General features: G+C 48.9%; 1 protein-coding gene and 1 long non-coding RNA gene across 11 annotated transcripts in view; one reads left to right on the top strand and one right to left on the bottom strand.

Annotated features, from left to right (window-relative positions):
* LOC106732830 (uncharacterized) lies at window positions 1-27828 on the bottom strand. Of its 4 annotated transcripts, none has more exons than XR_016350604.1 (4): window positions 27693-27828; window positions 20702-20836; window positions 7384-12396; window positions 1-2437 (listed from the first exon to the last, which is right to left on the bottom strand). It is a non-coding gene; the product is annotated as an uncharacterized LOC106732830 (long non-coding RNA). The 4 variants fall into 4 exon arrangements; XR_016350603.1 differs by lacking the exon at window positions 1-2437 and having other exon boundaries at window positions 2444-8928; window positions 12116-12396; XR_016350602.1 differs by lacking the exon at window positions 1-2437 and having other exon boundaries at window positions 2444-8928; window positions 12130-12396.
* Window positions 27782-27915, top strand: part of KLHL13 (kelch like family member 13) — a 133780-nt gene continuing 133646 nt past the window's right edge. For 2 of the 7 annotated variants that reach the window (XM_075941172.2, XM_075941167.2), the window contains exon 1: window positions 27782-27915. The gene's annotated coding sequence lies outside the window, so the exon portion shown is untranslated. The other 5 variants (XM_075941171.2, XM_075941168.2, XM_075941170.2 and 2 more) reach the window with 4 other exon arrangements.

Here is a 27915-nt window from a genome sequence, read left to right as displayed (position 1 = left end):
AAATCGAAATATTTTGGTGCGAAAATGTGAAAGTGAAATGGTCGATTTCTTGCAGGTTTTTTTTTTTTGTGTGAGACAGACAAGTTGGCGACAGATTCACAGAAGGTTTCAGTCGACCTCAGTTTGCATTTCTCACGCACACAAAAAGAGTTTCAACCAAAAGATTTCACCCAGCTCAGCCAGAGCTGTCTGGTTGTGCCCATTCAGATCTGCCTGTTATGAGACTGAGGACGAGCCTGACCTCATTCTTCAAATTTCCCCAAATCAGAGAAGTGGCTTTCTTTCCTACTCACAACGAGGACTAATGAGCACGGTGTCAGAAAGTATCCTTTGGCCAGAAACCCATACGGCCTACACACTGGCGGATGGTGCGCGAGTCACAGCCATGCAGCAGGCCATAGTGGTGCAAAATAGCTACATTAGTGAAGGACAAGAGAGGATCTTGTCTGCCTACTTTTCCTCATTTACAGGCCTGGAACATGCCGTTCCATCCAGGGGGGCTGGACCTTATGTCCCCGTCAGCTTAGAAAAGAGGAGACTAAGCGGGGATAGGATAGAGGTCTATAAAATCATGACTGGTGTGGAAAAAGCGAATAAGGAAAAGTTATTTATTAATCCCACAATATAAGAACTAGGGGGTCACCAAACGCATAGGCAGCCGGTTTAAAACAAACAAAAGGAAGTTTTTCTTCACTCAGCACATAGTCAACCTGTGGAACTCCTTGCCAGAGGATGTGGTGAAGGCTAGAACTTTAACAGGGTTCAAAAAAGAGCTAGATTGATTCATGGAGGTTAGGTCCATCAATGGCCATTAGTCAGGATGGGTAGGAAGGGTGTCCCTAGCCTCTGTTTCTCAGGAGGTGGGTGACAGGGAAGGGATCACATGAGGATTACCTGTTGTGATCCCTTCCTCTGGGACATTTGGCATTGGCCACTGTCAGCAGACAGGACACAGGGCTGGATGGACCATTGGTCTGACCCACTATGGCCATTCTTGTGAGTCTTATTGACTTCACTGGAGCACTGCATAGGTATGACAAGCTACCTGCAGGATACTGGCCTCTGTGCTAGGTTGCCTTGGCAGCTTGCTTGCCCTTGAGTAGCACTGGGCTGGAAAGAGCAGCGAGAGCTTTCCCCAGCAGAAATTTCAACTGGGACATTGTAAATTACTCAGAGTGGAAATGTCATGCAGGTCTATTATGGTCACTTTAGTGCTCGTTCTTCTCTCTGAGCTGATTTCCCAGGCGGCTGCTGCTTCTACTTCTCCGTTCTTGCTGGACATGTTTTGGGTTGTGAGTTTTCTCTCTTGGGTTGCATGTTTTATCTCTGTTTTAATAAAAAATGGTACTAGAGAGTCTTAGAGCATTTACCCCAAACACGGCAAGACCCTGTAACTCTAGATCCAAATGCTGCAGGGCTGGTACTGGACTCATGAGTGTTTTTTCAACATACCATTAAAATAATTTAATCCTTTTTTTTCGTTGAAGGGGTAGCAGCTGCCATAAAAGCAGAGGCAGCAAATGTGGTAAGGGCCTGTCAAAGAAGGCTGTCAAAGCCAAAATTCTCTCCAGTGACATCTGCCCACCCTACCGCAAAACTTACAAGTTCACAGGAGCATCTGACTGAAGCGTATCTCAGCTGAGTCATTCTGCAATTATCTCACATCATCTGAGGTCAGTGTGATAGGAAGTGGTCCCCATGTGACACCGTGTAATATATGGCTTTATGTCAGGTTTTGAAAGCAGCTGCGTTTCCTAGGTGCGTTCCTCTCTCTGCACGCTTTATTGACCTACATTTGAAAGGACAGGTTTGACCTTCTGTGCCTGTTTGAGTTTATTGGGTTGCTGCATAGCCTCCAGAAATTGTCACAAAGTACCAGGCTTCCTGCATGCCCTGAAATTGGTGCCTCTCCTATTGGGGATTTGCTTGATTTACCCTTTACAGTTTCTCTCCTAGAACTGGACCTGGTCTTCTCATTTTTCACTCTGTCTCTTGGTTTCATTATTTCCCCATAATGAAGTACTTCATGGAATTGCAAGAGAACATCTCTTTCGGGCTTCCTTACTTCTGCCCAAGTAGGAACACCTTTCCATGTAAATGCTTTCCTTGGCTAAACAAAAGTGGATAAAGCCAGTACAAACTCCTCAGACAGACTCCAGAAGACTGGAAGAAACTGCAGAGACTTGCAGGAATCTGTTCTACCGCGTTTTTTTCCCTAAGGTATCGTCGCTGCCTAGCAACAGTGATTCGGGCCAGATTCTTGTCAGCAGTCCTGAGACCTCACAGAGCAAGGCTCAGGACTGGCTTGTGAGCACGGGATGTTGTTTGCAGGAGATGAAGCCGGGCCAGTTCCATAGGGAGGAGGTAATATCTCTTATTGGGCCAACTTCGGTTGGTGGAGGGGACAAGCTTTCCAGCTATGCAGAGTTCTTCAGGTCTGGGGAAGGGAACCAGAAAGGATTTTAAAGCTTTTATCTTTGGGCCTTGCACATAGTCCAAAGGACTGGCAAGGATTTCCCTAAAACACCACAACCGAGTGGCTAGACATGTACTGTGTGTAGACCCCTCAAGCCATAAAGACCATGCGGTCCATACAGAAGAGGGATGAATACAAAAAAAGCCCTGGCACGTTTATTCTCATCACGAGTGTGAGCGTAGTCCTGCTCTAGAGGAGAGTGACTTTACCAAGGTGAGGCTCAAAGATCCGTGAAAAGTCAGCTTGCAGACTGTAGTGGGGCAGCTGTTCCACTCTGGCAGGGAAGGGGTTAAAGTAGGCTAGCGGGACCTTGCACCGAGCCCCAGCCAATCAGAAAAGGGCTCAGAAAAAGCCAATCAGAAAGCAGTGTGCTGGGGCAGCCCTAGTTATAAGGAGCTGCTCAGCAGAGCAGAGGGAAGTGGAGGCCTGAGCAGGGAGGAGGCAGGACTGGTTCTCAGGGAAGCATGGTGGAGAAAGCAGTGCTGGGCAGTCTCAGGGGAGCTAGAGGGACGGAGGCTCCAGCCTGATGCTGGCCAGGCCACAGGCCTTGACATGAAGGCCAAGAAGGTGCAGGGATCACAAGGGAAGTGCCCCAGGGAACAGGAGGCCATAGAGGGGGGAAAAGGAGGGCAGGACAAGGCTGTTACCAAAGGGTCTCTGGGCCGGGGCTCAGAGTAGTGGGTGGGCCTGGGTCCCACTTCCCCTTTGCTGAGGAGTGGCCCCTCTGGACTGTGGCTTGTCCCTGAGGTGAGACGCTAGACAGGGGCTGCAGTTGGCCAGGTGGCAGGTGCGAGGCTACAGTCTGCTGATACCCTAGAAAGGGGGGCAAGAGACCAGTGTGGAGGACGCTATGATCTGGGGAGCGACGTGGGTCCAGGACAGAGCATGTGGAGAGTGCACGGAGCAGGGATGGGTGAGACACCGGCCGGGGGGGGGGAGCCCTGCGGAGAGCCAAGCTAATTCCCGCTGTGACCAGCAGGAGGCGCCATGCCAGTGAGTCTCAGCACAGCGAAACAAATATCCCACCCTGATACACTAAGTGGCCCTGGTAACCTGGAGTTCCTTTAAATTATCACTTCTGTTGATGTCGTTTCTCCTAAACCCAGGTCAGTGTCTAGTGCAAGTGATGAACTATGCGTCAGCCACCGTACTAGCCCTGCGTTGTGGTTCTGCTGCGGAGTACAACAGATGACATGAATAATTTCCAGATACTTTTCTATGCTAGCACTGAATACAGCCTCAACCATTCGCACCAAACCAATGTCCATCAAGCCACTCCAGCCTATCCAGAACAGCTGTCTGCCTATTACTATTCCCCCTCCTCCATATCCCAGAGGAGCTGCACTTCCATGTTATTCTTCTTTGTATGACAGATGCATTTAGAGAAGCCAAGCCAAGCCAGGGACTTTTGGGCTACGGGATGTATAAATGGGCATGTGATCCAGGCCTTGCCATAGACAGCATACAGTGAAAGAAGACATGAGACAGCAGCTGGGAAAGAAACACAGCAAGGTGAACTGATTTGCTCAAGGCCATGTGGGAAGTCAGTAGCAGAGCCCCAACAGAACCAGTCCGTTTCATTGCTTCTGTTTGGTGGGGGCAGCCATGAAACAGACACAAATCATGTCAGTTTGGGCTGCCCCTGTGGAATCCCAGGAAGCATACATCATTTTGGAAATACCAGGTTTCAGTGTGTCCCAACCACACTATTTTGGGGTGTTGATTCTATAAAAAGTTGAGGTTTTGTCTTTATCCTTATTCAGGACGGTTTTCCCCCTCCCCAAACACAAAAGGATTCTCAAATGCAGGTTCCTAGAACTCCAGAGAGAACCCAGCTCTCCTGGGCTGGGTCCCGGTGACCCATCTGCTAACCCCTAAGCTGCTTGGGTGAAGGGGGGCCATGCCATTGTGCAGATGGAGCCCGACTTTGTGAGCACCCTCTCCTCCTGCTGAGGTCAGTGAAAGTGGAGAAAGCGCTGCTCCTTGCAGGATCGACCTTGTTGCGTCTAAAGCCCTTTGAGATGCCAGGCGCCTATGGGATCAGTTGATAAAAATGCCGTCACTTTCATGTCTGGTTTGACTCATGTCCAGGCTCTGAGTCTTGTGCGTTCGTTAGCAACTGACACTGAAGGTAACGTACTATGGCATTTGAGAAAGGATTATGAAGCGCAGCACATCTCGCTTCTTTTGGTGAGGCTCTTCCATGCACAAACCAGTCCCTGGCTAATTGTAAATCAGCTGCACATCACTGACGGAGGAGCTGGCAGCCAGCTAAGAGGAGGGAATCTGTCCGTTCACATCAGAATCCCAGCGCATGCGAATGGGCATTGCCCGCAATCTCCACTCCAGAGAAAGGTGCGAGGGGGGATTAGGGCTTCCTCTCCCAGAGGAGAAGAAACGAGGGTTTGATTTCCTGCCTCTTACTCTCTTCTGAAAATTTTCCATCTCACTTTTGGAGCCCGCCTGTTCCCAGCTTCCCCAAGCAATGAAATAGTCTGTGCACAGAGCAGCTGTGCTGTCAAGGACACGTCTGAGTTCTAACCCACTATTAGGTCGCTCACGACAGTGCACCTCATGAATACCCCCGCACAGTGGGAGAGGAAGAGGGGTGTTTGCAGCAGAGGGGAAAATGCCACAGCCAGACGTGGAGTACATTTTTTCCTAGCCAACTGGCCTTAAGTGAAAGCCTGGTTTAAATGGCTTCTCGCTCCTGCACAGAGATTTCTGGGTGACAATGGACTTGCTTGTTAGCAATCGTGTAGAACGGCTGCAAAGTGGCCATTTCATGTCTAAGAAATACTTAGTGACCTTGGACTTAAATAGATATATTCTAAAGCAAGAGCACTTCAGGAAACTGGCCTATGACGTTTTATCAGTTCATATGCTCCATGAAGGTTAAATTAGTCATGAACAATTGTATTGTAGGTGGTTATTGTGGAACGGTGCCATAGGGGCAACGCCGGAGGGTAGGCTGAAGTCTGTTCACGTTAAGATGACTCGAGAGCTACCGTAACAGGGAGCGACTCACTGCTGCAGTGGCCCCTGCTGGCCACTCTGGTAATTATCTCAGTCCTCAGCAGGGCGCCTCCTTCTGCATGTGTGTCGTCCATCACTCCTCTGTGCTCTCCCCACACTCTCGCTCTGGACCCACGTGTGACGGCGCGTTGGGGGTCCCCCGTCTCCTGCACCCCGAAATGGCACAAACAGACTGCACCAGCCGGTGGAACAGAGGAAGTTTATTGCCTCTCCAGGGTACAGCACAGCACAGATGTAGTCTGGTCACAGAACTGGGCTAGGATGCCTCAGGCCCCCTTGAGATGGGGGAGACCGGGCCCCTAAACTCCAGCCCCTTTCCCTAGGCTGTCTCCTCCATGCTCCCAGATAGCCAGCCACTAACTAACTCTCTTCCAGCCCTGCCCCCCAGCCAGGGCAGCATCCACCTTCCTTTGTTCCTCTCCATAGGGGGTGTCTGGCCATACTGGTTTGCATAGTGACTCATCCTGTTTTGCTGGGTCGTGGTACCCACAGCAGCCAGTGGAGGTTACCCCAGAGCCAGCAGAATAGAAACCAGCCAGGTACCCCCACTACGTCACACCACGTTGCCCTCCAACCATGGCATCCTTTTCGGGACTCCGCCCTCCAGCAATGCCCACCACACTGGTCGCTCGCCCCCTTCACGGGGTACCAGCAGACTGCAGCCTTGTGCCAGCCTCTGTAGCCAACTGCAGCCTCAGTCCAGCCCCTCGCTTCAGGGGCAAGTCCCAGTTTGTAAAGGCCACTCATCAGTGTGGCTAGGTGCTGTGCAAGAGGGAAAGGGGGGGCCTGCCCACTACTCTGGGTCCCAGCCTGAGGACCCTAAGGCAGTAGCCTTGACCTGCTCTCTTAAATGCCTCCTGTTCCCTGGTCCCTTCCCTGTGGTCCTTGCACCTTCCTGGCCCCTGTATCCAGGCCTGCAGCCTGGCCGGCATCAGGCTGGAGCCCTCTGCTAGCTCCCCCGAGCCTGCCCGGCCCTGCTTTCTCTCAAGCACTCCTCTAGGAACCAGTCCTGCCCCCTCCCTGGTCAGGCCACAACTGCCCTCTGCTCTGTTGAGCAGCTTCTTATAACCAGAGCTGCCCCCAGCAAGCTGCCTTCTCATTGGCTCCTTCTAAACCCTTTTCTGATTGGCCAGGGCTCTGTGCCGGTTCCCTCCAGCCTGCTTTAAACCCTTCAGGTCCAAGTGGGGGTAGCTGCCCCCCATGGGTACCAAGTAAGATATGCTCTTGAATCTTAGACTGCTCTTACTGCAGTGAACATCAGCAGCCCCACGCAGCCCTGCACTGCCAGAAGACAGGAATGCGGCACACAAGGACCTGATGTCAATGATCATCCGACAGCAGCAATGTAAAATACCAGCAGACTCTCAGTGACCTAGCCCCTCCAGCTCCCAAAGGAAATGGCCTCTCCTTGGGGGTAGCCACAGAAGGATCTGTGGGAAGATGGGTCCTGCGAGACGACGTGGCTGAAAAAACGACGGTGTGGAGAATGTCTGCCACAGCAGTGCAGCAAAACACGTTTCTCAACAGCAGAAGTCACTTCCTCAGATAAACGGGATCCAGAGTGTGAAAGGGACTTTGAGGGTGGGGGAGGGGGCGGAGGGTCTGTGACAGTGGCAGCTGCTTCTACTTAAGCCCCTGTCACCACGCCCCATCCAGGATCAGACATTTAATACTCCCCTTCCCCTCCTGTTATCTCCACTCTTCCCACTGGTTTGTTCCCTGTCTCGGCTAGTGCCCCTGTCTGTCTTCCCATGCTCTGCCCACTTCCTTTCCCCTTTCTCTCTCACACCGTCCCACACGCCCTGGGCGCTTCTGTGATCACTGGCTGAAACATGCAGTGTGGCCAGATTCCGCTCTTTTTCCCTGCTCACCTTCTTCTCTCCCCTTCTCATAGGATTAAGGGCAGGGTTCTCTGCAGGCTGAGGACTTGGGTGGCCACCCAGGCGAGATTCCAGTGCCGCCCAGCTGACTAGCAGAGCACCCACCGCCGACGGCATGTCTTTCTAATGGTGGTGCACATCCGCACATGTCTCAGTGCACAGAACAACATTTATTCTGCACGAAGGAGGAAAAAAAATGAGGGATCGTTAGTGAGGAGAGACGCAGTCCCTTGCCCTTCTCCTCCTCTTGCCTCTTTGCCCCTGAATCATTTCCACACACATCTCTTCCTCCCCTTCCTGAGGTGTCAGAGATCCCGGCTTCCTGGCTGTAAGCACCTCCCTGCATCCTTGAAAACGAAATGCACAGAAGCAACTTACTAGTGAATTGGTTTCTCAGGTTTGTGTGTTCCATTATTTATCAAGCCCAAGACACTGGTGAGAAACTTTCAGCCGCTCCTACTTACTGAATCATGTGTATTTCTAGGTGATTAGGAATGCCTGATATCCTTGAGTTCTGATTAAAATAGTCTTTTCTGCCCCCCATCTCAACCCTTCTCCCATTCTGATGTTATACATATATTAATTGAGAACAACAGTGCTTGCAGTGAGAATTAAATCAGGCAAACTCCATCCCCAAGGTCTTGGTAGAGGACGACAGCAGGTGTTGCAGTAGCGTCTAGTCAGGGTTCTGGTTGAAGTGTAGCTCTGAAGGAGGCAGAAGTCTCCACAAACCACTGGGTCTGCAGTGAGCACGTGGTGCAGTGCAGAGGATTTTGGTATTTTCTTCCTGGTGCGTACTGGCAGGTGTCTAGAGGAGGGCAGGGAATGGTCTGTCCTCACCTCATAATCTCTGAGACATCCAGCGAATGGAAAATGTCGGGAATATGGCCAACGATTTTCAGTGTGTTTTCCTCCCTCTGACATTTAAACTTTTTCATGTTGTTCCGAGAGGGAAACACGTGAGAGGCAGGAAAGATGCCAAGCTCAGCAGAGAAGTGTGTGCACAAACCGAATGTATTCACCTCTGCCCCACGACTTTGTCTTTAAGTGCCGACGGGTTCTCTGTGTTGTTAAGAATGCCCAGGGTCCCATGCACGTGTACCGCCGGCACAGTTTAGCTTTCCCTGGCTTCTAGAGATGCGCTGAGCTGCCTTTGCTAATGGCGAGTTCTTCCCCATTGTAGCAGCCATGACCGTGCAGACACTGTTGGTCTGCCACTTTATGGGATCAGGGAAGAGTCAAAATTTACTCCGGGGCCAGGTCCACAGTAGGAGATAAGGTCGAATTAAGAGACGCAACGCCACCTACGTTAATTACGAAGTATCTTACATAACATTTTTGTGCCATCCACACAGCGAGAGGTCAAGGGGAGCACCCTCTCTCTTCGGCTTCTCTTATTCCTCGTAGGAGCAGGACCACCGATGTCAACAGGAGCACCCTCTCAGTTTGAATGAGTGTGCCTTCACTAGACCCACTCGGTTGAACCCGGAAGATGGACAGCGACAGCTTCGCTCTCCTCTGTAGTGTAGACATGGCCTGGGTGAAAGAGACACGAAGGCAGACAAGCATACAGGATGAGAGCTACAGGAGTTTGAGGAGAGAGCTCTGATGTCTTGGGGGAAATGGTTAGTCTTGTTTCGTTACCCAAACAACCCTCCATCCCCTGTTCTGCATGCCTGTCGCAGCTTGTCTGGCCCCTAAACGGTGAGCTGGAGTTGCATATCTTAATTTGACCTTCCACTGTAGTGTAGACCAGGCCTAAGTGTATGGGACTAGCCCATTCAAATTTATCACAATGCAGTAATGATCCCTACAGCTTGCAGGTGGAAAATATCCTATTATTTGGGGTTGTAATGTCACCAAAACATTGTCATCTTGGGAGTGTTTGTGGCTGGTGTGAAAGGAAAACACAATTGTAGCCATATTGAGAGCTGTGTAGACCCAACAAATAAATAGGTATATTTGCCAGTTTGCAAAGAGACAAACTAAATTGATAGAGCAGTCCATGTGGGATAAAGTTATTAAATTACTGCAGCTAAAATTAGTTAGGGACAGCAACACATAAAATAAATGAGATACCCATGTTGGATTTTAACATCTTTCCACCTTGCTGCAGGCTAAAATTCAGACTTGCTCTGTTAAAGTGCAGTTCTTCTCCTCCCCTGCGCCCCCCCAAACCAGCTGCATGATAAAGAGAACTCAGCCTCCCCAACACCTGCTTACAATTCTGAACGTCAGCAGTGACCCCGGAAAGGGCAGGAGCTGCAATGCTGCAGCAGGAGTAATTTATCTTTTCAGGCCACTTGCCAATAGTCTGGGGCATCAGTGCAAGATTTTTTGCAGAGTCAAAAATTTGTGTTTTTAAACCCTGGGCTTCCTGATGAGAAAATATTGGAAATTCCCCAGTGATTTTTCTCTGTCCTCAAAGGACAATTGATTGGAAAAAGTGAGCTGTTAACTAGCAAGTGCGGTGGGTAGAAACAGGCTCAGCGATCCTTTGCATTCACAGAACACAGAGGGGTGTGTGAAAACTATCACAAAACACAACAATGATAGAAAAATATTTGACAAGCTGCAGCTAAGTTTAACAATTCTGTTGCCAGCAGGACCAGCATGCAGTGAAAAAATCAACACCCAAAACCACAGCTTGCCCGCCCCTATAGATTTCACGAGTTTAATTTATGCAGCGACTAATTACCACAATCTCATCTGAATTCACTACTAACTGGTATTATTAGCCCCAACCATCCAAAAATAATGAGTCAAATCTGTTACCCCCAAATCAGAAGATTGGCTTGAATGTCATGAGATTAAAAAATTGTGGAACTTTTAATTTGCTTTCTGGATTTTGAACTTCACACTTCAGCCTTTTCTCTGCAACTCTGAGGGCTGGTAACTGATCATAGAATCCTAGAACACTAGAACTGGAAGGGACCTCAAGAGGTCATCGTGTCCAGTCCCCTGCCCTTGCGGCTGGACCCAGTACCGTCCAGATGGTCTTTTTTATTAAACAAAAGCAGAGATTTTTTCATAGTCACATGACTCCAAGAGTTGGGGCTTTAAAAAACCCACTAACTATCATGATACTTATGATAAAATGCCAACAGCAATTGGCAACGCTGCACAGCAAACTTGGCAAAGAAAAATGAGGGGCAATCTACAAGGGATTCCTTAGGAGAATAGCTTTGGTACTACAACTAAGGAGCTCCCCACAGCGATTCAGTGTGTTTGAATGTACTCTGTATATCTTCCGTTCAGATTGCATACAAACTGCTATAGAAATGACTGGAAAAATATAAGGTCAGCCATCCTAACGTCAGATCAATAATATCGAGCCAAAAATGCAGAGTGTGGTTTGTGCTGGGAAACCCAGGACTATAATAATGAGAATTAACCCCTCCCTCCCCCCCACAGCTCAGATGTCAGTTTGCAGAAGTCTGTGCTGAAAACCCCTCCCTTAGAATTTCCTCCCTGCCTCTAGTCACAGCCTGAGGCCACATCTAGACTGCAGGCTTCTTGCACAAGAAGCTTTTATTGGAAAAGATCTTCTGCAAAACTGTCTTGCACAAGAGTGCATCCACACTGCAAACGCGCACTGAAAAAGCGATGTGCTTTTGCGAAAGAGCATGTCCAGACTGCATGGACGCTCTCTCGAAAGGAAACTCTGATTGATATTTACAGAATGGCCACCAGGGCACCTGTGCTTTTTCATCTTTCGTTGGGAACGCTTGGTCTAGAGCAACTCAAAGGGCCACTCCGATTTATACCCTCTTGTGCTAGCTGAAGGATGGCTGGGGCCGAAGACTTGGCCTCCCCTTCCCGAGCACGTCTCTGTCTGGGCTCCTGAGGTGGCGGCAGAGACCAGAGCTGCAGAAGGGCTGCGTGTGGAATCCGGGCTCAGTGCTGGGGCAGGGCCTGCGAATGGTTCATGTAAGCCTGTGCGGGACAAGGGGCTGCAGGAGGTTCGAAGCAGACGGTGAGCCGTGAAGGCCCAGCATTAGGGATGTGACCGAGTCTGTCACTCATGAAGTTCTTTGCTTGGGTGTAGGCAGAAAGTTGCTCTTTGTCATGTGACAATCGTACAGACTCACAACCCAATAACCTGGGTCTGGAGTTACCTTGGTGGCAAGTCAGTAGGACTGGCCAGAAAACAGGATGGAATTTTCCGCCAAGGATTCTTGTTCTTTCCCACTGAAATGCACAAATATTACCAACAGCTTTTTTTCCTCTGTGCTACTATTGAGATTCGGCGTGTGTGCGGCCTGGCCTACACTACCTCCGAACCTATGCAACTTCAGCTACACAACTAGCCTAACTGAAGTCGACTGCAGCATCTTCCTGACTCACCACCTGGCACCTCCTGTTGGTCATTTTGGGAATTAGCTTATGTCAGCCCTATAGCGCCTTCCCCTAGCAACGTCTCGTCTGCTATTACCCTTTTTGTCTATTCTTCATTACTCGTCAGGACCCGAGTCCTTCCTGTTACCCACACAAACTTCTCTATCCCTTTCACACTGTAGGGACACACACCTCTACCCAGTTCCCAGGGCTCAAGGTGCAACCCTGTGAATTTACACACCCACCCTTACCCAACTCCTATGGCTCAGGGCGGAATTTCCTGCGGGTTTGCAGGATCTTTAGCCACTGAAAGAGCCTCACACTGTGATACTCTTATTCTCTGTTGACAATTCCCAAGCAAGCAGAATACACATGCTAAGCACACAGTGTCATGCTCACCAATCCCGGTACAGGCAGGCAGACTTCCTCTGTCAGCCCGGCAGGATTAGTCTCTCTCTGGATCTTAGCTGCTGCATGTCATGGTCGTGCAGGAAAATCCTGGCAGTTCTGGTCTTAGGCTGTGTCTTGGCAGCGAGTTCTCCTTCCAGGTCTTTCCCCTTCTTGTTGTTGTTCCTTTCTGTGCTTGTTTCCCTTTCTGCTCTCCTTGCAGGTCTCCTTCTTGGACCCCAGTTTATATAGTGAAACCTGAGTCCTGCTTAGCTAGATCTTAACCAATGATTTTAGTATAATTTTACTTACCAATCATAACACACTGTAACAAAATTACCTAACCAATCATACCCCACCGCCTTAACTGATTTACACTTAGCAGCATTAATTACCCAGCAGACAGAAAGTTACAAACCAGACAGATCACACAGACAAACAATAGGAAAGTAATGACAATAATCATCGAGTGCGGATTCCGCAACCTCAACTCTGGAGAAGCAGTTTCTGGCCAGACAGAATGGTGTTAACTAACTTTTCTTTACCCATCTTGAGATCTGTTTCTTTATCTGGTGACAGTGGGGGGCTATCAGGACAAGGTCGCCTTCTCACAGCCTAGTGTGATGCTATTTTAATGCAATTTAGATGGAACATGCGTATGTGACTCTAGGCCTTACAGCTAACGGCTGCTGCTCTCCACTCTGGCTGCAGGAGAAGGCTTTAGTTCAGGTCTACCAATATGGCTATAGGCCTTCCAACGTGGTTACAGAAAAACCATATTGTTACACTCCCAGACCACAGTGCCCTTCCCTCAGAGTACTGCCCCGTGGCAGGGCCCCCACACTCTGGGGTCCTCTGCTCTGGGGAACCCCGACTCCCTGTGCCCACCATGCCTCAGTGAGCCACTGCTAGTCGTTAGCCAGCCCCTGCCTCCCGGGCAAACTGCCGTCATCATTGGGAGGGGGGTGTGGACCTGCTGCCTTCTCCTGTCCTGGCTCCTTCTCTACAGCCTTAGCTACTCCCTGGGCCCCTGCCATCGGGTCTCAGCCTGGGGTTTATTCAAGCCTGAACTTCCCTGGCTCACCCTGCCTTCCCTCAGCCCTGCTCTGGCCAAGGTACCCTGCTAGCAGGTAGCTAGGTTCCTCTTCCTCCAGACCTGGAGCAAAAGTGAGCTCCTCCTGGCCAGCCATCTTTTTATACAGCCCTGCTGGACTCTGACTGGCTGCCACAAGCCCTCTCCCAATTGGCTCCCAGCCTCAGCCCTCTCCCAGGCCTGTTTTAACCCTCTACACTCCAGTGCAAGGCAACTGCACCGTCACATTGATGTACTTATTGTGGTGTCTTCCATGTGGTAAGGTCAGCTGGGGCTACTCTCCTGTCGACTCCGGCTACATTTCTCATGCTGGTGGAGTACAGGGCTGAATGGTAGAGCACTCAGAGATTGATTTGTTGCATCTAAGTAGACACGATAAATTGATGGCCGGTGGATCGATCACCACAGCGTCAATCCATGTAGTGAAGACAAGTCCTAAATCAATGTCTACACTGAGGGATGGGGGCTTGGGATTCTGCTTATGTGGATTAGGAATGTGAACGGGTAACCGGTTAACCAGTTACTCAGTAAGCATGACCCTTAATGGCCCAGCCCCCCCCTTTCCCTGTGCCGCTGGGACCCACATGGGCTGGGAGCCAGCAGCCCAGCATGGGGTCAGAAGCAGCTGGACGGGGGCCACTCCAGCCCAGTTGTGATGGGCAGGGGGGAGGGGGCGCTCCAGCCCAGCCGGCTGAAACAGCACTCCCCGCATCTGCCTGCCCCCGTTTAATCAGATAACCAGTTAAAATTCACATTGAATCAGTTAACTAAGTACAAGGGATTTTAGATCCCTAGTGTGGATGTACTTGTGTTGGCTCTCATTGAGCTTAATGCTAGTATAAATCATAGAACCCTAGAACTTAACGGGACCTCGAGAGGTCATCGAGTCGAGTCCCCTGCCCTCATGGCAGGACCAAGCACCGTAGATAGCAACATAGAGGCCACACTGCTGAGCTGTGCCATGTCCATTCCCACTACACAACGCTGCCTTTGCTAATTTTTGTCATTGTGAGGTCTGCTCCATTCTTCTGTGAACCTATAACAGAGGCAGTACAGCTGGCTGGAGTTTTTCTGCCCCCCCAATTCCATTAGTTCTCACAGAGACTTTTAGAAATATTTGCAACCAGCAGTAGTCCTGACAAAGTGAAGAGCAGTCTAATAGGCTCTGGCCTACAACCCATTTTGCCTCTAATTGCAAATTAAGGTATTTTTTTCTGCATTTAAGGCCGACATACCAGGCACAGTATCAACAGGATTTCACTGTGCCATGCATCTCATCATTTAAAAAGTGATATTTTTAAAAGACATGATGGCATGGCAATTGCAATCAGCGCTAAGTAATGAGCTTCTACAGTGATTGACCTGCTCCACCTCAGTGTTTAATGTGGTGCATGTCACTTATAAATACTGTGCCAATAGCGATGGCCAAAGCTTTCCAGGCCTCACCCTGTGCTCATCCATTCTCTCTCTTTGATGGGAGTGCCACAGACAGCTGGGAATTTCAGCCCAAACTTATAGCAACATGAGTCTTACAATTTAAATGCCAATTCACCTCCAGAAATGAGATTGCGACGAAGTGGGGATTTCCCCTTGTTATTTTGTATGTGAGTCTTAGGATTTTGCATGAATACTGTGCGTGCCTCAGTTTCCCTGTGTACTGCCTCAGGATGTCTAGGTGGTGAGAATTAGGACGTGGGACTTTTGCAGGGACTGCTCCAGCTGCCTGCATGTATGCTATTGTAAATGATCACTCCAAGGAAGGTCAATCCTCCAGTAAGTGGAGACATAGCCTGACTATGTGAGAATCCGTGAGCTTAATATGTGCTGTACAATATTGCTTTAGGATAATCATGATGAAACCCTGCTCCGTGTCCTGCAGAGTGTACAGAACTTCATGCCTTCTGCTAAAGCTTTGTCCTTTGAGCACACATAATGAATAATCTCATTTGGACCCCACGAGCAGCAGTGGGCAAAAGATTCATGAAGTCTTTGGATGCATACACTGGGGAATCGAGAGAATAAGAACAGAGATTATGTAGCCTCTGTATTTTTCATGCAGGCAAGCACTAATGGAATCTATTTGAACAAAAAGGTGAAAGGGCAACTTGATCACCGTCGGCAAGGCGGGGAACAGAAATGTGATAATGGACTCTTCAATCAAGCAGACAAAGTCGTAACAGGATCTAATGGCTGGTAGCTAAGGCCAGGCACATTCAGACTGAAAATAACGTGTACATGTTTAAGAGAGAATAATTACCCGTTGGAATGGCTTATCAGGAGTCTTGGTACATTCTCAATCACAGGCATTTCTAAAATCAAGATTGGACATTTTTCTAAAAGATCTACTCTAGTAATCAATTCGGGGGATGTTCTATGGTCTGTAGTATACCGAAGGTCAGTGGTTCTCAACCTGTTTCCCACTGTGGGCCACATATGCAGCTTATTATATGTTACGTAGGCCACAAACACACACTATATGTGCTGTCTATATGGCCCTGAGGATGTCACCTGGGCCAGAGCTCTGTGCTGATTGGGCTGCAAGCAGCCGGTGGTGAGAATCACTGGGCTAGATGATCACAATGGTTGTTTCTGACCTTGGACTCTATAAAATTATAATGCATTTGTTGTCTATACGTGGGATTTGTATCTCTCCAATTCTACTGTAATGTCCCTCTCACGACAGCCTATTGGTGCAATGTATTTACTGCAGGAGGTCCGTGATGGCTGAAGTAAGATCATTTCTTTCTCAACAAGATATAACTTACCTAGTAAACACTATACTGATGCTACTGCCATCTAGCCTGACTGTATTCACTGTCTGCTCTTCTCTGTAACTGGTTCTTGCCTCGGACTGGGAGTGTCTGTGTTGTGAGCTCAATAGGAGCAATGTTGCTCTGAGGATGATCATGATAAGGCACTGCTTAGCATCCGTGGGATGTGTGGCACTTTCTACCTCCCCCTAAAGCTTTGCCCAGAGCGCACAGAATGAATATTCTCTTAGGCTACATCTACATTGTGCTCTCTTGCACAAGAACATATGCAAATGTGGCGCAGCGATGAATATCGCTGTGCCTCATTTGCATACTTAATGAGCTGCCATTTTTGTGCAAGGGCCTTTTGCACAAGAAGGAGCAGTCTACACAGCTCCTCCTTGTGCAAACCCCCCCCTCCTTGAACAAGAGCCATTCTGCTGCTTATTTTCAGGAAGAACGGCTCTTGCGCAAGTGTGGTTTTTTGCGCAAGAAGGAGCAGTGTAGACTGCTCCTTCTTGTGCAAAAGGCCCTTATGCAAAATGGCAGCTCATTAAGTATGGAAATGAGGCACAGCGATATTCATTGCCGTGCCTCATTTGCATATGTTCTTGCGCAAGAGAACGCAATGTAGACGTAGCCTTATGATTCCCACGATCAGGTTGGTGAGTGGTATGGGGCATATTAAGCTCTTTCGCTATAGAAGCAACCAAAACGGATTGATGGAAAACTCCAAAAGCATTGACACTATATTTGGTTCGCTTGGAACTATGCCTCAGTTCTTGTGTGGAGTGGGATTTGGTAAAGTGTTTCCTGGCAGGGATCAATAATTATTGTATATTCAATCTGATAATTAATGGTAGGTGAACCAAAAGACAGAAGTCTTGACTCTAAAAGCTATGGATTCCCAGCAGAAGGCACGCTTCTCAGCTAACATTCTGAAGGATCATGCAGCTACTCCTCTGTGTTGCTCCTATGACACTGGGAAAGTACAAACACACACTTCTGCTAGTTAAGTATCAATGGGTGGTATTGAGTCAAACTTGCCACATACAGGATCAAATTCTACTTGCTTCATCCACATGAGCAGGGATGTCGAAATCAACGGGAATGCTTGAATAAGGCAAGCAGGGTCTGGTTCTTAATAGGCGCTTTATGATTTTACAAGTCACTGTAGCAATATTTGTATCCTGCTTAGACACTCTGGGCATAGAGGATTAACTAATACCAAAAAGCATTCTCAAAGTTTCCAGGTTACTCGTCTTTGCACAATGGAAAACAGTTCGCCATGCAACACCTCCTTCTGGATGGAACGAATTGCCGTCAAAGGGCTAGATCGAGTGATTCCTGTTATGCCCCCTTGCCCACTGGTAATGGAACCTGTCCATGCCCCAGCTCCAGTACAGCACAGTTGGTTCAGGAGAGGAACTTGGGCTGAGGATGGAGGAGCTGGGGCTAGCGACGGAGGTGGCTGGGGTAGAGAGGGAATGAGGGCAGAGCTGGGCTGGAACCAGCTACAACGCAGCTACAACAGGGAGGGGAGCTGGGCAAGGGGGTGGAATGGCGCTGCGGCTGAGTCTGAAGCTGGACCAGGAATGGAGTGGAATGTGGCTGTGGTGCTCCTTCCTTGCCCCCAGCATTCTAGGGTAGCATGCTCCATCGTTTGGCCACCACTGAGCTAGATTGTGGCTTTGCAGAATACTTGTGGCTGGGACAAATTACTTCCCTCTCCACCCTGGCTCAGCTGTATTGGCTGGTGCACTGGGGGAGATGCTCTATCCGCCTACACAGAAAGGGCACCAGCAGGCATATGGAAGGGTCACCAGCCTGCTCTAGCAGGATATGGCAAGGAGTAAAGAGGCACCTTGGGCTCCTCTTCCCCCGAGAAATGTCTAGCCAGCATTGTGCTTGTGCCTATACCTATCCTACCAGTTCCAGTTTCAATAGGAAAAAAAGCCCTTTCAGGCATTTGAGCAACAGGATTTAAAAGAAGGTTGGATTTCACATTCTCTAAGCTGACTGACAGTGATATGGAAGACAGAATATCACTTGTCACAGGGGAACAAAAGCATAGAAGTGTGCAGTACAGCACTGTCTAAGCCAGTGGAACACAGAGTTTAGTGAGATGAAAACAGTTTTCTACCAGCAAAAGTAATGTTTTACAGAAGGGATGTGGCTATTGGTCAAGTAGAAGAACAGTCAGCTCTTCATCTGAAAAGGGCAATTAAACTACTCTTGTAGCTGACCTTTTGAATTTATGCTTTGTAAATGAGAAAGTAATTAGATAATGAGTCACAAAACAGCCAAAACTTCCATTGCCATCAAACCAAAGCTCTGTTCATTCCAAATCCTGCTGCATGGACATGTCAGTAAAAGAGCCATTGACGTAGCTGACGTTATAAGAGAGATTGTAGTAGGATGCACATTTGGAGCGGAGTACAGTAGCTGTTTGCACTGACATTTGTTGGAAGCATTGCCATTTGAACAACAAAAAAATATTTTTGGGGGCAAAGTGGAAAAAGACAGAAAAAGAGAAAACCAGAGGAAAAGGGAAAACAAAGCAGCAAAGTTGACTTAAAATATCATATACAAATAAGGTTTCTCATTTTCATAAAATCTTCCTTTGGGAAAGTCTAGCTCTGGATGCAAATTAAATCACAATGCTAATACAGTGTATGAAGCACGTGTGTGGATGGCTACAATGAAGTTGTCTTTAGCTGAAATTTGTTGTGGGTTAGTGAGCAGTGAGGGAAATGCTTCTAGGGTCAAAAATACTTAATATTAGTGACCTTTTATCAGAAAATATGTTTTTCGGTTTTTACCTGTTGAGAAATAAGCAGCTAATTTCTGTTTAGAATTATCTTCCTTTAGTTCAATTGTGACTATGCCTTGAATGTGACCATCTACTCAACACAGAATGTTTTTCAGAACACAGAGCAATAGGGCCCTGATCATCTCTGCACTGACACACATGCGTAACTTTAAACATGTGAGTATTCCTACTGATTGTAGCACAAGTACGTGCTTGTAAGATTATCCGTTTAAATTGTAGTGTTATTAATGAATCCTAAACATAATCATAGGTAACTGAGCATTAATAAAGCATGGCTTATTTAACAAAGCTTCTTGTTCAGCTTTACGACTAGCTTTACAATCGTAGTTTATGACTTAAATCTGTTAAATTAACCTGGTTTCAGTTCATACCATGTATTGTTTAGGGCCTGGAGTGATAGTTATGCTTTAATTTTGTTTTCTTGACTAAGTAGTTAAATAGTAAATACAGTTAAAATGGGAACATCATTGAATGGACCTGGTTCTCTTTCTGACCCTTTGCACAGTATTTGGTCCTTCCATGAGGGCAGGGGACTGGACTCGATGGCCTCTCGAGGTCCCTTCCAGTCCTAGTATTCTATGATTCATAGTCAATAACCAGGGTAAAGTGGCATGAATTGTTACCATTCTGATTAGGTAGTGTTTTGTATCCACTCTGTATTTACTTAGCACCTCTCTAAGGCCTGGTTCACACTAGATCAGGCAGGTTGGCTTAAGGTACACCATTTGGCTACACAAAATGCGTTGCTGGAATCAGCTCACCTTAAGCCAAGCCTTCACGGTGTCTATACTGTGGGAAGCCAACAGAAGCACACACTCCCATCAGCTGCCCTTACTCCTTGCAGAATGAGGAGTACCAGATGCTGGGGGGTGGAGGGTCTGTCCTCAGTGTTCGGTTTGGGAGTCTACACTAGACCTGCTAGATTGAACGCTAGAAGATCGACCTCCGGAGGGTCGATCTTCGCCATAGTGTAGACATGCCATACATTATGAATTGGTGGCGAAAGTGTTAGTGTTAAACTACATAAGGGACATACAGTCTACTTCACTGTTATCTTTTCAGATTCATAATCAGATATACTGGCAATTAAAAGGGATACTTTAGAAAGCAGAAGTGATCTAATTTATGAAATATTGTTTTTGACAAGACTTAGCGAATTAGGATATGAATATAATACAAACATGAACTCCAGCATACGCTGGGATACATGACAATGAAGTGGTAGATAAAGGAACAATAAAGGCTTTAAAAATGGAGAAATTAATATACAGGTACCTTTGAATAAGCAGGAATTTAAAAGTTTAGTTAAAAACATTAGCAGGAATTGTGGACTAAGGAGAAAAGATTAAGACGATTGTACAAAGCGTGCCACAAAACAGGATAGTACGTGGTTCCAGTCATGGAAAGATCAACCAAGTGCCCCATATTTAGACTGTTAACTGGTTGATACAGTTTAAATAATAATTTATATTTATTGTCCAGACCCCAAGATTGCTTATTAACACGTCTAAGATTAAAGAAACGGCTGATCTCTTGATGAGGGAATTTAGAAGTGTACCTAAGAAAGAATCTTTATGAGGAATGTAGAGCTGTTCTCAAACATCACTGCAGCATCACCCTTTTCTGACAACAAAATTATGACATGGGAAAGGATGCTGGAGCTTGAGCTGCTCTGGGGGTGGAGCTCAGGCTCCCACCTTGGGTCCCAGCAAGTCTAGTGCTGGCTCTGGCCACCCCATTTTAATAGGGTCATGTCCCACTTTGAGGTCAGAACCCGGGTCTTGAGATGACAGAACATATTACCAAGGGTTCAGTGAGAATGTTGGGAGGTGGGGTGACATGAACAAAGCTATAAATTTAGTGCCATAAACATACAAGGGCTGTTGTAGGTGGTATTTACAGACTTACCCAGAAAGCACAAAAAGAATCACATCCGATATATTTATGAAAGAATCAAGGTGGATGAGGTAATATCTTTTACTGGACCAATTTCTACTGGCAGAAGGGACAAGCTCTTGAGTTTCATAGAGTTCTTCTTTAGGTCTGGAAAAAGAAAATGTAGAAGATAAGGGTTTCACATACGTTGTTGTGCAGCACTTAAAATACAGTGGCCAAGTAACTCCTCTGCAGAAACTGGGCACTGGAGGGTTAGAAAATAGCACGGTATGTTACAAGTTGTTATAATGGGCCATAAAAAACACTATCTATTAAATCCAATGGTTTTTAGTGTCCAGCAGAGTTATGAATTTAAGTGCCCGGGTTCATCTTTTGAAGGTGTGATGCTAATACAGAAATTGCTCCAATAAAAGGTATTATCTCCCTCACCATATTACTCTCACTCTGGGACTAAACCCTAGTCTATACTACATAAAATAAGAACATTAGAATGATCAGACCGGATCAGACCAAAGGTCCATCTAGCCCAGTGTTCTCTCACCAGTGACCAATGCCAGGTGCCCCAGGGGGAAGGAACAGAACAGGGAATCATCCAGTGATCCCTCCCCTGTCATCCATTCCAAGCTTCTGACAAACAGAGGCAAGGGACACCATCCCTACCCATCCTGGCTAACAGCCATTGATGGACTTAACCTCTATGAATGTATCTAGCTCTTTTTTGAACCCGATTAGGGTGCACCTACACTCCACCATAGCTTAAAATAAAATACGCAATTTGAGCTATGCAAATTGCGTATCTTATTTCGATGTTATTTCAAAATAGCTTATTTTGTGATTTGGCACTGTCTATACAGCACCAAATTTCAAAATAACCTGTTATTCCAAAACGTCCCTTACTCCTCATGGAATGAGATTTACAGGGATGTCAGAATAGCGAGCCTGTTATATTTTGAAATGCCAGGCTTGCTGTGAAGATGCGGGATAGCTATTTCTGGATACTTGGGTATCGCGAAATAGTGTTGCAGCGTAGATGTAGCCTTAAAGTCCTGGTCTTCCCCACATCCTCTGGCATATATACTACAACCGTAAACATCAGGCAGCATACTTCACATTGGGCCCAGTGAGCAAATTATATGGTAATGATGAACATAAAAATAACACTTCTCATCAATTTAAACTGAAAATAAATGGTTTTCCTTTGTATTTGCCTCGTATATTGCTTATATTGGGCTCTGACTGTAAAACCATTCAAATCTGCACAGAATACAGCAAGCTCAAATAAAATGAAATGTAATACCTGCCAAATAGCTCATCTGAGGTGACTATTTCCTCTCCCTTTCTGCCGTGTGCACAAGTTAGAATGTAACTCAAAGGAGAATTTGACATGTAGGGAAACAATGGACTCTGTGCTCAGCAAGTGAGGGTGATGTCAGACCACGTGGTACTTCAGGGGACTGAAGAATGAAGAGCTTTTAAGAGGCAGCATTAATTTGCTCAAACCATCAGCATATTGTCTCTTCTTCACTGCTGCTCAGATAACCCCTCCGGCTACCCTTTACAGCAGGGTTCCCATAGCAAACACCCTCCTCTTAGTCCATCTCTCCTTTCTCACACGGTTATTTTATCATTTTTCCCCTTGATACATATTGAGAGAGGAAAAAAAGCCACTGATCATTTCCCAGGATTAGGTGGTGAGCACCTAGAAGTTTCTAGGAAAAGCTGAAAATATCACCTTATAATTTATTGGTTTGTACACTAAAGAAGAGTCCATAGGCCCTATTGAGGGACTGATTGTACTGGGTGTTGTATAAACACATGCTTTCTTGTAAAGTATCCATGGCACGTTACAGGACAGAAAAATACAAATCTTAGCACCGATTAGCTTGCGCAATAAAGCCTGCCGCATAACCACAAAGAACCCACTACAGACTCAAGACTTACAGTCAGAAGCAACATGAGCGATAGGTGATGAGCCCATGAGAGGCCAAAGGAAGGTTGCCACAGGTTAAGTTGTGGTATTCCTTGTGGGATGTACATTGTATGAGGCTCTTGTGTGTCATGATTTCATTTCCTGACTCTTGGTACTGCATGTGGCTCAGCCCTGCTGTCCCTGGATGTTATTTGTGCACCAGATGCTGCCGACATGGACGGTTGGGCAGATGAAATCCCTGAGTGCAGGTAAGCCCCATGCATGACCCTAGGTTCCTCTTCCTCCTTATACAGCCATCAAGGGAGGAGTGAGTGAGTCCCAGGCAGGATGAATCAGTGTCCCTGTCCAGTTACAAGGTAAACTCTGAGGCACTGAGTATGATCAAGAGTGATTACCTCAAGATAGTTACACCAACATAGGAGTCTCTAGTCTACTAAGGCCTTTGAGGCTGAACTGGAACCAGAGGTACCAGCTCTCAAGGGGGCTGGGGCCCTTCAATAGCCCCAAGTCCAGAAGTCCCATGATTAGGAAACTGAGATGTTGTTACCAACATGACATTAAAAAGGTCGTAGAGCAGTTTTTAAACTAAGAGATGGAGGAAAGCCGATTGGTGCGGAGATGCACGTAAATTGGATGGAGACTTCTCTTAGAGGAGAATCCATTGATAGAGATTCTCTAAGCTGTAGTCAGAAAGAGAGGAGGGGAGAGGACAAACCATGGGCCAGAGCAGACAAACAACCGCATATAAAGGAATCCAATGCATCAGGGAAGGGCAGACAAATAAGCAGTGGCAAATTTTTAAAGTGCTTTTACACAAATGCTGGGAGTCTGACTAATAAGATGAGTGATCTACTGTACCTTATATTAAAGGAGGAGATTGACATAATAGGCATCAATGAAACCTGGTGGAATGAGGAAAATCTGTGGAACACAATCATGCCGGGATATAAAATATATCGAAAGGATAGAGCAGGCCGGGTGGGTGGCGGAGTGGCACTGTATGTGAAAGATGATGTAGAATCAAATGAAATAAAAATATTAAATGAATTAACATGTTCAATAGAATCGCTATGGGTAGTAATTCCATGCTCCAATAATAAGAAATTAGCAGTAGGGTTATATTACCGACCACCTGACCAGGACAGCGATAGTGACATTGAAATGCTGAGGGAGATTAGAGGCTACCAAAATAAAGAACTCTATAATAATGGGGGATTTTAATTATCCCCATATTGACTGGATACATATCACCTCAGGAAGAGAAGCAGAGATAACATTTCTCAATGGCTTAAATGACTGCTTCTTGGAGCAGCTGGTACAGGAACCCACAAGGGGAGAGGCAATTCTCCATTTAGTCCTGAGTGGAGAGCAGAATCAGGTCCAGGAGATAATCGTTACAGGACCGCTTGGGAATAGTGTCCATAATATAACAACATTTAACATTCCTGTGGTGGGAAGAACACCTCAGCAGTCCAGCACCCTGGCATTTAATTTCAAAAAGAGGAATTACACAAAAATGAGGTTAGTCTTCCTAATGACTGGAAGGTAGCCAAAGTGACACCAATATTTAAAAAGGGCTCTATAGGCGATCCTGGCAATTACAGCCTGGTAAGCCTAACTTCAGTACCTGGCAAATTAGTCGAAACAATAGTAAAGAATAAAATTGCGAGGCACGTAGAAGAACACAATTTGTTGGACAAAAGTCAACATGGTTTCTGTAAAGGGAAATCATGTCTTACTAATCTATTAGAGTTCTTTGAAGGGGTTAACAAACATGCAGACAAGGGGGATCCAGTAGATATAGTATACTTAGATTTTCAGAAAGCCTTTGACAAGGTCTCTCACCAAAGGCTCTTGTGTAAATTACATGGCCATGGGATAAGAGGGAAGGTTCTTTCTTGGATTGACAACTGGTTAAAAGACAGGAAACAAAGGGTAGGAATAAACGGTAAATTTTCAGAATGGAGAGGGGTAACTAGTGGTGTCCCCCCAAGGGTCAGTCCTGGGATCAATCCTTTTCAACTTATTCATAAATGATCTGGAGAAAGGGGTAAGCAGTGAGGTAGTAAAGTTTGCGGATGATACCAAACTGTTTAGGATAGTCAAGACAGAAGCAGACTGTGAGGGACTCCAAAAAGATCTCACCAAACTGAGTGATTGGGCAACAAAATGGCAAATGAAATTTAATGTGGATAAGTGTAAAGTAACGCACAACGGAAAAATAACCCCAACTATACGTACAGTATGATGGGGGCTAATTTGGCTATGACAAATCAGGAAAGAGATCTTGGAGTTATTGTGGATAGTTCTCTGAGAACTTCCACACAGCGTGCAGCGGCGGTCAAAAAGGCAAATAGGATGCTAGGAATTATTAGGAAAGGGATAGAAAATAAGACCCAGAATATCTTACTGCCCCTGTATAAAACTATGGTATGCCCACATCTTGAATACTGTGTACAGATGTGGTCTCCTCACCTCAAAAAAGATATTTTGGCCTTGGAAAGGGTTCAGAAAAGGGCAACTAAAATGATTAGGGGTTTGGAACGGGTCCCATATGAGGAGAGGTTAAAGCGACTGGGACTTTTCAGTTTACAAAAGAGGAGACTGAGGGGGGAATATGATAGAGGTCTATAAACTCATGAGTGGTGTGGAGAGGGCCGATAAAGAGAAGTTATTTATTAGTTCCCATAATAGAAGAACTAGAGGACACCAAATGAAATTAACGGGTAGTAGGTTTAAAACTAAAAAAAGAAAGTTCTTCTTCACACAGCATGTAGTCAACCTGTGGAACTCCTTGCCAGAGGAGGCTGTGAGGGCTAGGACTATAACAGAGTTTAAAGAGAAGCTAAATAATTTCATGGAGGTTAGGTCCATAAAAGGCTATTAGCCAGGGGATAGAAATGGTGGCCCTGGCCTCTGTTTGTCAGAGGCTGCAGAATGATGGCAGGAGACAAATCGCTTGATCATTGTCTTCGGTCCACCCTCTCTGGGGCACCTGGTGCTGGCCACTGTCGGCAGACAGGATACTGGGCTAGATGGACCTTTGGTCTGACCCAGTATGGCCGTTCTTATGACATGGTAAGGATGTTAAAATGAAATTATCTGACCAATCGTACGGTCGATACAATTTGAATCGACTATACGATTAGTCGATAAGTGCCTCTGCAGAGCCACAGCGGGGGTAGCTCCAGGAGCTGACTTGAGCTGGGAGTGAGCAGTCCTGGCTCGTGCCAGCTCCAGAGCCACCTGTGCTGCGGCTCTGCATTTAAAATGTAGTTAGAGGCTTCTGAACAGCCCCTGCCTGTGGCCAGCACTGGCTGCCGTGAACAGGGGTTGTTTGGCGGCAACTGCCCCTTCCACAGGGGGGCCCAGCTCCCCGCTGGGACCCCTGCAGACTTTGCAGCAACGTCCCCTATCCCCCCTGCTGTCTCGGATAGAGGCAGCAATTGGGGCTGGTGGCACCCTGGAGCTAATGCTGGGGAGAACCGGCTTTTAAGCTGGCTCCCCCAGCACCAGCTCTCATCCCTTCTTGAGTCCCTGCTGCCTGCAGCACTTCTGCTTTGGAAACGTACAAGAGCCCTCTAGAGCTTTTGTACATTTCCAAAGCAGAAACGCTCTCAGTGGGAATGTGCAGGAGCAATCCTGTTCGTGTAGTTTACTGCTGTGCCTCTGCCGGCCCTTCCCCCCACAGAGACTGTGCTGGAAGAAACGGGGTGTACTGGTTCCACCCAGCACTGGCTCCTGCTTCTCCCCCCTGCTGCCTCTCTCTGAGAGCCTCAGCCCCCTCCCAGAGAGCCCCTGTCTCAGGGCCCCCCTCTCTCCCAGAGAGCCCCTGCCTCAGGGGCGCCCCTCTCCCAGAGAGCCCCCGCCTCAGGGCCCCCCCCTCCCAGAGAGCCCCCGCTTCAGGGGCGCCCCCAGAGAGCCCCCGCCTCAGGGCCCCCCTCCCAGAGAGCCCCCGCCTCAGGGGCCCCCCTCTCCCAGAGAGCCCCTGCCTCAGGGCCCCCGCCCAAAGAGCCCCCCGCCTCAGGGCCCCCCCCTCCTCTCCCAGAGAGCCCCCTGCCTCAGGGCCCCCCCCCCTCCCAGAGAGCCCCCGCCTCAGGGCCCCCCCCCCCCCCAGAGAGCCCCCCTGCCTCAGGGCCCCCCCTCCTCTCCCAGAGAGCCCCCCTGCCTCAGGGCCCCCCCTCTCCCAGAGAGCCCCCTTCCTCAGGCCCCCCCCCCTCTCCCAGAGAGCCCCCCGCCTCAGGGCCCCCCCTCCTCTCCCAGAGAGCCCCCGCCTCAGGGCCCCCCCTCCTCTCCCAGAGAGCCCCCCGCCTCAGAGCCCCCCCCCCTCTCCCAGAGAGCCCCCTGCCTCAGGGCCCCCCCCCCCCCCCCAGGGCCCCCCCCTCCCAGAGAGCCCCCGCCTCAGGGCCCCCCCCCCCCAGCCCCCAGCCTCCCCCCCTCTCCCAGAGAGCCCCCGCCTCAGGGCCCCCCCTCCCAGAGAGCCCCCGCCTCAGGGCCCCCCCCTCTCCCAGAGAGCCCCCGCCTCAGGGCCCCCCCTCCTCTCCCAGAGAGCCCCCCGCCTCAGGGCCCCCCCTCCTCTCCCAGAGAGCCCCCCGCCTCAGGGCCCCCCCTCCTCTCCCAGAGAGCCCCCGCCTCAGGGCCCCCCCCCTCTCCCAGAGAGCCCCCGCCTCAGGGCCCCCCCTCCTCTCCCAGAGAGCCCCCCGCCTCAGGGCCCCCCCCCCTCTCCCAGAGAGCCCCCGCCTCAGGGCCCCCCCTCCCCTCCCAGAGAGCCCCCCGCCTCAGGGCCCCCCCTCCCAGAGAGCCCCCGCCTCAGGGCCCCCCCCTCTCCCAGAGAGCCCCCCGCCTCAGGGCCCCCCCCCCTCCCCAGAGAGCCCCCCGCCTCAGGGCCCCCCCTCCCAGAGAGCCCCCCGCCTCAGGGCCCCCCCCCCCTCCCAGAGAGCCCCCGCCTCAGGGCCCCCCCCTCTCCCAGAGAGCCCCCCGCCTCAGGCCCCCCTCCTCGCCCAGAGAGCCCCCGCCTCAGGGCCCCCCCCCCCAGCCCCCCCTCCCCCCCCCCCATTCTCCCCGTCTCCTCACAGCTGCCGGCCCGCCGCCGCGCAGGCGCACTGGGGCGGCCGCCATCTTGGCGGCGTGCCGCGGGCGGGGCGGGGCGTGGCGGCGCGGGGCGGGGCGGCGCCTGGAGGGGGGGCTCCCGGTCCGGACTCGGGACTTTTGAAAAGCTCCGGTGCGGGGGCCGCGGGCTCCACGCCCAGCGCCGCGCCGCTGCCTCAGGCCGGGACCGGCCGCCGGGCGAGCTGCG

This window comes from Pelodiscus sinensis, chromosome 13 (genome assembly GCF_052426305.1).
Source record: "Pelodiscus sinensis isolate ZL-2025 chromosome 13, ASM5242630v1, whole genome shotgun sequence".
Taxonomy (NCBI): Eukaryota; Metazoa; Chordata; order Testudines; family Trionychidae; genus Pelodiscus; species Pelodiscus sinensis.
Note: the sequence above shows the minus strand (reverse complement) of the source record. Positions and strands in the feature narration are given on the sequence as shown.